An 8,800-nucleotide genomic window follows, 5' to 3' on the forward strand; every position below is an offset into this window, starting at 1 on the left:
CTCCCTCTCCTTACAAGAAGACCAAGCTAGATGACTATAGCATATCATATGTACAGGGGGCTTAGGTCAGGCCCAGGCAGGCTCCCTGGTTGACCATTCAGTCTCTATGAGCCCCTATGAATCCAAATTGACTCGGGGGGGGGCTGAAATTAAGCTTTATTATGATCTTGGCCTCATTGCAAATATGGTGACTATAACATTAAAGGAATAAAAACTTAGGAAAACTATTTATAATCATTGAAATAGTCCCATATCTTCAGATGGAGACTTCAGGAAAAGATTGGTGGGGATGGATGAGTAGAGTTCTACTTCCCTTGACAGGTTCTGTACTGCCTCCCAGAATTCCTCAGCCAGATCAATTTCTGGTTGTTCATGTGGTAGCTCACAGGATATTGATCCCTTTCTTTAATGGTGATCTTTTCTTTGTCACTTTCTCTCCTCAAATAAACTGATGCCTTAAATGGTTGTCTGAGCATCCTAGTCTAAGGGTGTCCCAGCTAAGGTGACTCCTTCCTGAGATTTCTGCCATCACCCAAGCATCTCCCCTGAGCACTACCATGGAGAAATGCCTTCCACCTCCATCATCTTCTTTGAGTTCCTCCTTCTTCAGTGAAATGTGCCCTTAGCACTTAAACCCTGGTTTTTCTCAACGGAGAGCAAGGTGCCACATGTCAACTTATAAGACTGCTGAAGTGCATTGTATTCTTCACGGATCATTCTATTTTCCCACAAACTAAAAATAAGATTTTTGCAGAAGGTACTGCGCTCCTAACTATCCAGTAGTAAGTTGTAAATGAAATACTAAGCAGCTTAAGGCGTCTCTGAGCCCTGTTCTCATGTATGTAAGCAATATAGCTACAGTAATCTCTTGCCTTCTATTTTACAGGGTAGATCTAAAGGTATAATATCCATTAAAATGCCTTATAAAGACATGTGCCACCAGGTGGACACGGGGACAGGAAACAATCACACCCACTGAGGAGGTAAAAACAGATCATCCTAGCCATTTCTAATCAGAGAGCCTATCATCATTTATATTGGCATACGATGTTCTCACATGATTTCAGTTAGATATAGATAAGTTAGTTTCATATCTAGGATGTTCCATACCCTTATCAGATCTACCAGAACAGCTCCTAGATTTCCATGTTCCTAACTGGTGCTATTATATCTAAAATGTGCTACATTTTCACCAGTAAAGTATAGTCAGTCTCTGACTTCTACTCAAATGTCAGTGAAGTCAAGTGTTGCTCTGAAAACTAGGAGCAATTGATTATGATACTGTGAGAAACAAATGCTGTTATCCCATACAGTTGTTTCCAAATTGCCTAGCATCAGTACTCCTGCTGATATTTTTAATGATACTGGAAAGCAGGCAACATGATCTGAGGAATACTGTTCTTAGTGATTGCTATATAACTGATTGCCCAAGCCGCAATATCTTAAAATTCTAAACAATTTATTTAGCTCTCAGTTCTTTGGCATTTAAGTTAGGCCTGGCAGAAAGTTTTAATCTTGGCTAGTCTGTGATTGTGGTCAACTGTCGCTCCACTGGGAACCTGTGGGCCATCTCTTGCTGAGCCTTCCTCTGGCTCCATATGACCTTTCCTTCTGCAGCAAGCCATTTAGAGATTGTTAATATCCTCTTCAAACCAAGGCTGCTCGCTTTGGCCACATCATATTGGCCAATGTAACTCTCACACCAATCCATAGCCAAGAGATGAGGAAAACTTCCAGATCACTTAACCAAGGTTATAGATGCTGTGCTGCTGAGGAAAGGCTGTCTTCACAATTACTCTGAAATTCTCAGAGATATATAGAGTTCTTTCTCTCCTCTGGGTCCTCGGAGTCTCATAAAAGGAAAGGTTAAGACAGAGTTGTCTCTGTCTTAGAAAAGACCCTGGATGGATATTCTCCACAGCAGCACAAGAAGGATTGGAATATCAGAAGTAATAGAGCTGGCACGTGCTAACAGAATGTGGTAGCCTGTTGATGAAACTGACCTTAATCCTGAAATGTCAAAACTAATCCTACTTCTCCAAAGCAAGAGGATTGTAGCCACTACCCTTAAACCCTAAATACCCAGAGCTTGGAAGAAAGCATTTTAACATACAAAATGTTAGCACTTGATAAATACCTCTTGTCTGAAACTTCTGTGCCTTCCTTCCCCATCTTTTATTTGTTGCTATTTTGTGAAGATTTACACTAGATTTTATTTTCTTGTGGGAGTCTTTATTTTGCTTTTCTTACCAAGCTTTTCTGTTCAAAAATATACTGTTCTCTTTGCTAACGGGGCAAACAAGACTGATTAGTCAAGGATGAAGATGAAATTATGTGTGTCAGAGACAGCTTAAGTATATACAAGATGTTTCCTGGGTGTCTGGAGGCGTGGGGTGTAGGAGGTGACTGCTGTCTTCCATGGCACCAGCTTGCTTCTTAAAGGAACCGTGACAATTGCCAGTTTAGAAAGGATGAAGGGAGTGCCAATGGCGTGTGGTTTTAAGTTGTCAGAGGCTGCATAAATAGAAAGCTCTAGAGACCTAAATCTATGCACTCATTTGTTATTAAAGGCAAAACTCCAAACTAGGCCAAATACGTCCTTTAATAAGTTTCAGATTTTATACCCCCGACCAAAAATCTCCTTGTTTTCCATGATTGTGGCGTCCTTGAATTTCTATTCTCTGAACTTATACACCTTTAGTGCAGGTAGTCTGGCTCCTCAACCCTCAGACTAATGAGTGGTTCTTGGGTGGCTATTCCTCAACCAACTGTCCTAGCCTCATTTTATTCCAGAGCAATGACTGCAAACCAAAAAGAAACTTTGGAGTGCCTTGGAAATGCTTTTCCTTAGTTAGAGGATAGTGCAGTCTCGTCCCTCAGAATATAAAGCCTCAATAAAGAAGTGCATCTGGGAATGTGAGTTCAGAGACAGGAGAGAGGGATGGAAAAGTGTAAAGACTCCTTGGGAAGTGATGCCAAGAAGGTATGATGAAGTGAGCCAAGTTATTAGGTACCTGGGCATTTGGGTCTGAGAGATAGCAGAGAAGCAGGTGGAATGTGGATCAAGGCTATTATCCTGGGCAAAGACATGGAGGGGCACTTTCTTTGGCCATGTATTGTCATGGGGTAGCATTGAGGCCTTCTACGTGCCTTGTGCCTTGTGCACTTGAAAACCCAAAGGGGTACTATCCCAACAGGACCAACATGACAGGTGAAGCTGAGGTGCACAGGGCCAATTCATCCTTCTGTAAGCCTGTTAAGGTCTGCTTGAAACTATTGCCAGCACTATGATTGGTATGGTATCAGATCAAAAGAATTTGAAGGTACATATAAGGAGGGTTGCTGTGAGAAAAACATGAAGGAAAATCAAGCCAGCAAGGTCCCCATCACAGCCTAACATCCAGCTATTAAGACTGCTTTCTGGCTCAACCCTAGATGGACCATTCATATCCCAAAAGTTCTTCAATTGCCTGTTCCACCTATAGAGTTTTAACTGAGATTTCTTTTTGAAAGAGCTCTGCTGGTAAAACAACAAATACAAAAAGCAGGGAAGAAGAAGGAAAGAAACATTTTGTTATTATTTTGGAAGTATTTGTTTGTTTTAAGATAGGATCTTCATCTGTTACCAAGGCTACATAGAAACTCACTATATAAGCCAGGCTGGCCTCATATTCATAGTAATAACCCTATCTCCTGCCACGACTAGCATGATATCCACTTCTGCGGGACAATCTGAAGGACAGATGTTGTTGTTGGATTAAAGATATGGATGAGCACAAAAAAGTAAATAATTAAAAATAAAAATTTTTTTAAAGCAGAAAAAGGATTTAATTGTGTTTGCCTGGATTCTGAAATCCAGAAGCTGGAGAATGTATGTAAAGTAAAAGACAAGGAAGGGATAGGCAGAGGCTAGGGTAAAATGATCACACTAGAAGATAGCACAGGTGACTCGACACAGTAATAGTCCATGGATGAAAACGCATCGTCAAAGCAAGCATAGTCAAGAAGTCAACAGTAGTGATAGACACATTGCCTGCCCCAGTTAGGTAGGACAGAAAGACTCTTATAAAGCACACAAACAGGGCTTTTATTTGCGTAGCCGGAAAGCACATTCTAATCTAAGGATTACTTTCCTGGGATCAGCTTATATTCATAGTTCATAAAGAAAGATGACAGGCACCGTTTACAAGGTTAGAAGAGTTGGACTGCTTGACTTGAGTCATATGTTTTGCCTGAAAAAGAAAAGGTAAGAGGAAATGATACTTCGAAGGTGTCCAGCATACAACACTGCTAAAACAGACCTACTTGGGAAAGCACAAGAAAGAAGGCTGGGGGGTGAAACTTAGTGGTAGAGAGCTTACATAAGCATGCATAGGGTCCTGGGTCCATCCTCAGCACTGTGAGAATTGTTTTTAAAGTGGGAGTAGTGTTAGATAAGAGAGACGCATTAATGGGGCTTTTACATACCATAAAAAAGGATTGAAGACAAGGACTGCTTCTCAACTCAGCCTATTGTTATGACTACAAGGCTATTTCTAGTTTGGCTTCCCAAAATAAACTGTTCCTTTGTCCATTCTCTTCTGCCCTGTCTTTCTTGTCCTACAGTCATCACCAAGGTAACCTTGACTATAATCTTGTACCACACTGCTCTCATCTGGAGTCGCTATTGTTATAACACTTCTCCAAAGTAAATAGCTCTGGAATTACATAGGCATTATCTTTTAACCAAAAAATCTCACTCTCCACTCTTTCCCTTTCTTACAACTTTACATGTGCCCTTCAAGTTTATGTAACAGTCTAGTGCCTCCTACTACACTAGTTCTCCATAAGTCCAATTGCTCGATCCACCAAGAGCCTGAGAGCAAGACACTAGCCCTTCTTATAAGAACATCTTCAATTTTCTGTTCAGCATCAGAAAACCTGAATGATCAATAGTTCTCTGTGTGGTCCTTTTTGTTCCAAGGTCCTGGAGAACACCAGAAAAATCATGGACTACTAACATTAAAAATATATGTACCACCTGGGTGTGGTAGTACACAGATATTACCCTGGTGCTCCAGAGACTTGGGAGGGAAATAGAAAAGTGAAGAGCAGCTTGGATTATATCTTTCTGAAAGGGTGTGGCCATATTGCAGCTCTGGTGTCCAGCAGAAGCAGTATAAATTGGCATAATCACTTTAGTAAACTAGCAAGAGCTAATAAAGCTAAACATGTGCATGCACTATGACTCAGCAATGTCATCTATAGGTATCTACCAACTAGAAATACGTACTTTGATTCACTAAGAGATATGTATTAGAATCATCATAGGGAAAAGTGTTCATAGCAGAGCCCGAGAAGATGACTCAGTGGGTAAGAGCATTTGCTGAGCAAACACAGAAAATTTAGTTCAAATCCCCAGTACCCGTATAAAAGCCAGGTAAGGCTTCTTATTCCTGTAATACCAGCATCGGAGGTTATAAATAGGCAGATTCTGGGATCTTGCTGGCTAGCCACCTAGGTAAAATGTAGTTTCAGGTTCAGTGAGAGACCCTGCCTCAAGGGAATAAGGTAGAGAGAAATAGAGCAGGACACTTAATATCCTTCTCTGGCCTTACCCACTCATATGCCCAGGCACAAATGCATCATACATGCATGGAAATAAAGGGTTCCTAAGAGTCAAAGTGCAACTTCAATGCTTATCAGCAACAGAATGGAGAACCACATTCCAGCTGTTTAAACATGGGAGACAAACAGCAACAAGAGCGAGTAAACTGTAAGGGCAGGCTTTTGAAGCAGCATGTATAATCATCACTAGCATGATGTAGAATGGAGAAAGACAAATACAGGAGAACACATTGTTTAACCCACATATATGAATTTCAAAAACAGAAAAAAGAAATCCATACTGTTAGAAGTCAAATCAGTAATTTCCATTTGAGGTGAATGGTCAGTGACTAAAGCAAGTTGGAGGGAAGTTTCTAGGATACTGCTAATATCCTGTTATTGGCATAAATGCTGGTTACATGGAGGTATTCAGTGAGTGTCAGCTTGCTGAGCCTTTCGATATGGAATCTTCTCACCATTCTCTCTGTATGTTATGCTTCAATCATAGGCTTGATTAAAATTTTATAGCTATAAAAAATATAAAAATCATAGTTATAAAAATGATAACAAAGTACAATCTCAAACATCATCAGGCTTTGGCATTTCAAATACAAAGGACCCATCCTCTTCCATCTTTTCCTTTCCTTTCTGGTCCATGATGGTTCATCCTCACAAACCCTGAGATATTCTGCAAGGGCTGCACCTCATACTGTTCCATTTCAAAGTGAAAAATACTTGTTATGGGGTGAAACAACATCACAGTCTGAAATCATCAAATAGGAAGTGTTTCCATTTCCTATTCCTCTAGTTTCAAAACCTCTCTCCCAACTATCCTCTTGTCATGGCTGCATAATATGAAGAGTGTTTGGCAGCAGGGACCACTAGTGAAGCTGTATACCAGATTAAGGATAAGGAGCTGGGGAGCGGGGTGTTCCCTCGAGTAGCCACCATGGGATCCCCTTCTCATCCCTAGTCCTGTGCAGCAAGGTAGAGAGAAAATCCCATGAACTGGAACCTGGAAAAAGTCAAATTCATGGAAGAGACCACTTTCACCAGGCTGGAGGCACAGCCTTGAGTAGAGAGATAACAGGAAAATCAGGGTGATGAAGAAAGAATAAATACTATAGTCTCTCTCCCTCCATCTGATGATCTCTGGCTTTTTTGATGAACTCACCAGAAGTTGATGAAAGGAAGGTGAGAATGTTTACCAAAGCTGGCGTTGCTGGCCCAGAACAAGGTAGAGAAGGGTAGAAGGTAAGGAGTGAAAAGTTGCATCTAACATGCTTCCTCCCCATAAGGTATCTTTCTCGGACCACACTTGGACCACACTGATTACTGAGGTTCCTGTGGCTATAGAACAGGATAAAACCAAATGTCCTCAGGCCAGGAGGACTTGGAATCAGAGGCTTGTGGTGAAAAAGGCTCTGCTCTTCCCTGTGCATATTATGGGCTGTGCAGTAGCCCCACTCCGTGCTTATAATGTTGTGTTTTCTGCTTCCGATGCTGGTTGCAGAGAACCCACTGCTTTGTCTACCCTGCCTCTTCATGTCAGCTTCTCAGGCTCTGCTCTCAGTCTCAAGACATGTTCTACCAAAATTTTCTAAGAAAAAAAAAAATCTCATTAGCTTCATCATATATCCACAGCAAGCTACAGCAGAGGATAGTGAGCAGCCTGTGTTCACAGTAGCTGTGCTCTGTCAAGTATTCACCTTTGGTCTAATGAAGTATTGCTGAAGATCCCGGTCATAGGACACACACCTGAGAAACAGAATATGCGTTTGGGAAAGTAGGTACATGTTATTGATATGTATGAAACCACTTTAGATGTAAGGTCATCTAGGTATTTTTATTTTAATTTGGAATTAATCAAAGCAGAGCCTGAGACTTGGATATGGACTTAGGTAGTTTACTTTGAAGGTAATTCCAGGAGTAAATGGGTTAATTAAGGAAGAAAAACCAATAAAGGGCAAGATAAGGACTGGTGCTAAGTCACCCTTCTAGGCCACAGAGATCAGGTCATTGTGACTGATAAGACACTTGCAAATTTATTTGTCAGCTCCAATTTCCTTGCATAAAAGGTTGTCCAAGAATACTAATTCCTCTACACTGCCAAGCTTAGATGCCCAAAGCTTACCAAGCATCTTCCCCTGTCTATGACATTGGAGAAACCCCACGACAGAAAGAGAAGCCCAAGAACATAATACCAGCAAGGTTCTGCTAGCTTGAAGTGAGTTAACAACAGCTGAGAACTGCCTACCTACTCACAGTTCAAGTCAGACTGAAGGACCAAGAGCCCCTGGATAGTTCTACTTCTGAGCTTTACCTGGGAACTAAATTCAGGTACTCTTCTCTAAAGGTGGAACCTGGGCTGGGTGTGTAGCTCAATAGGTTAATACTTACCCACGATGCTTAAGGCTTTGGGTTTGATTCCTAGCACTGAAAAAAAAAAAAAGTAATTAAACATCATGTAAGCCAAATTCTTTCTTCTAAGTGTGTTGGTGTCAAACTTCTAATTATTGCCACTTCTTATTGATCTTTTATTTTCTAAGTCCCCTCTATGCACTGTCTCTCAATCCTCCTGACCTTTGAGGAAATCCTTGGAACTTCTGTAGTTTTTGAGTATAAAATGAACAAACAAAAACTGTTCAACCCTCAGCTCCTGTAGCTTCTTGGAGACATTTAACCCCTAACTTCAAAGTATTCCCTGTCTTGTGTAAAGATGTCTTCACTCTGACTGTTCCATCCATTTGCTTATTCATTGTTTAGCTGTTGATGTGTCCTTAACGGACTAAATTCAGGAAACTTCTCACACGCAATGCATAGAAACGAAGACTTGAGTTATTTGTGACGATTGTGAAGGGTGTTGTTTCCCTAGTTTTTTTTTTTTTTTAGGTAATTTCCTCAATTACATTTCCAATGCTATCCAAAAAGTCCCCAATACACTCCCCCCAGCCCCCCCACCCACCCCCACCCCCTGGCCCTGGCATTCCCCTGTACTGGGGCATATGAAGTTGGCAAGTCCAATGGGCCTCTCTTTGCAGTGATGGCCTACTAGGGCATCTTTTGATACAAATGCAGCTAGAGACAAGAGCTCTGGGGTACTGGTTAGTTCATAATAATGATCCACCTATGGGGTTGCAGTTCCCTTTAGCTCCTTGGGTACTTTCTCTAGCTCCTCCATTGGGGGCCCTGTGATCCATCCAATAGCTGACTG

This window comes from Mus caroli, chromosome 2 (assembly GCF_900094665.2).
Source record: "Mus caroli chromosome 2, CAROLI_EIJ_v1.1, whole genome shotgun sequence".
Lineage (NCBI taxonomy): Eukaryota > Metazoa > Chordata > Mammalia > Rodentia > Muridae > Mus > Mus caroli.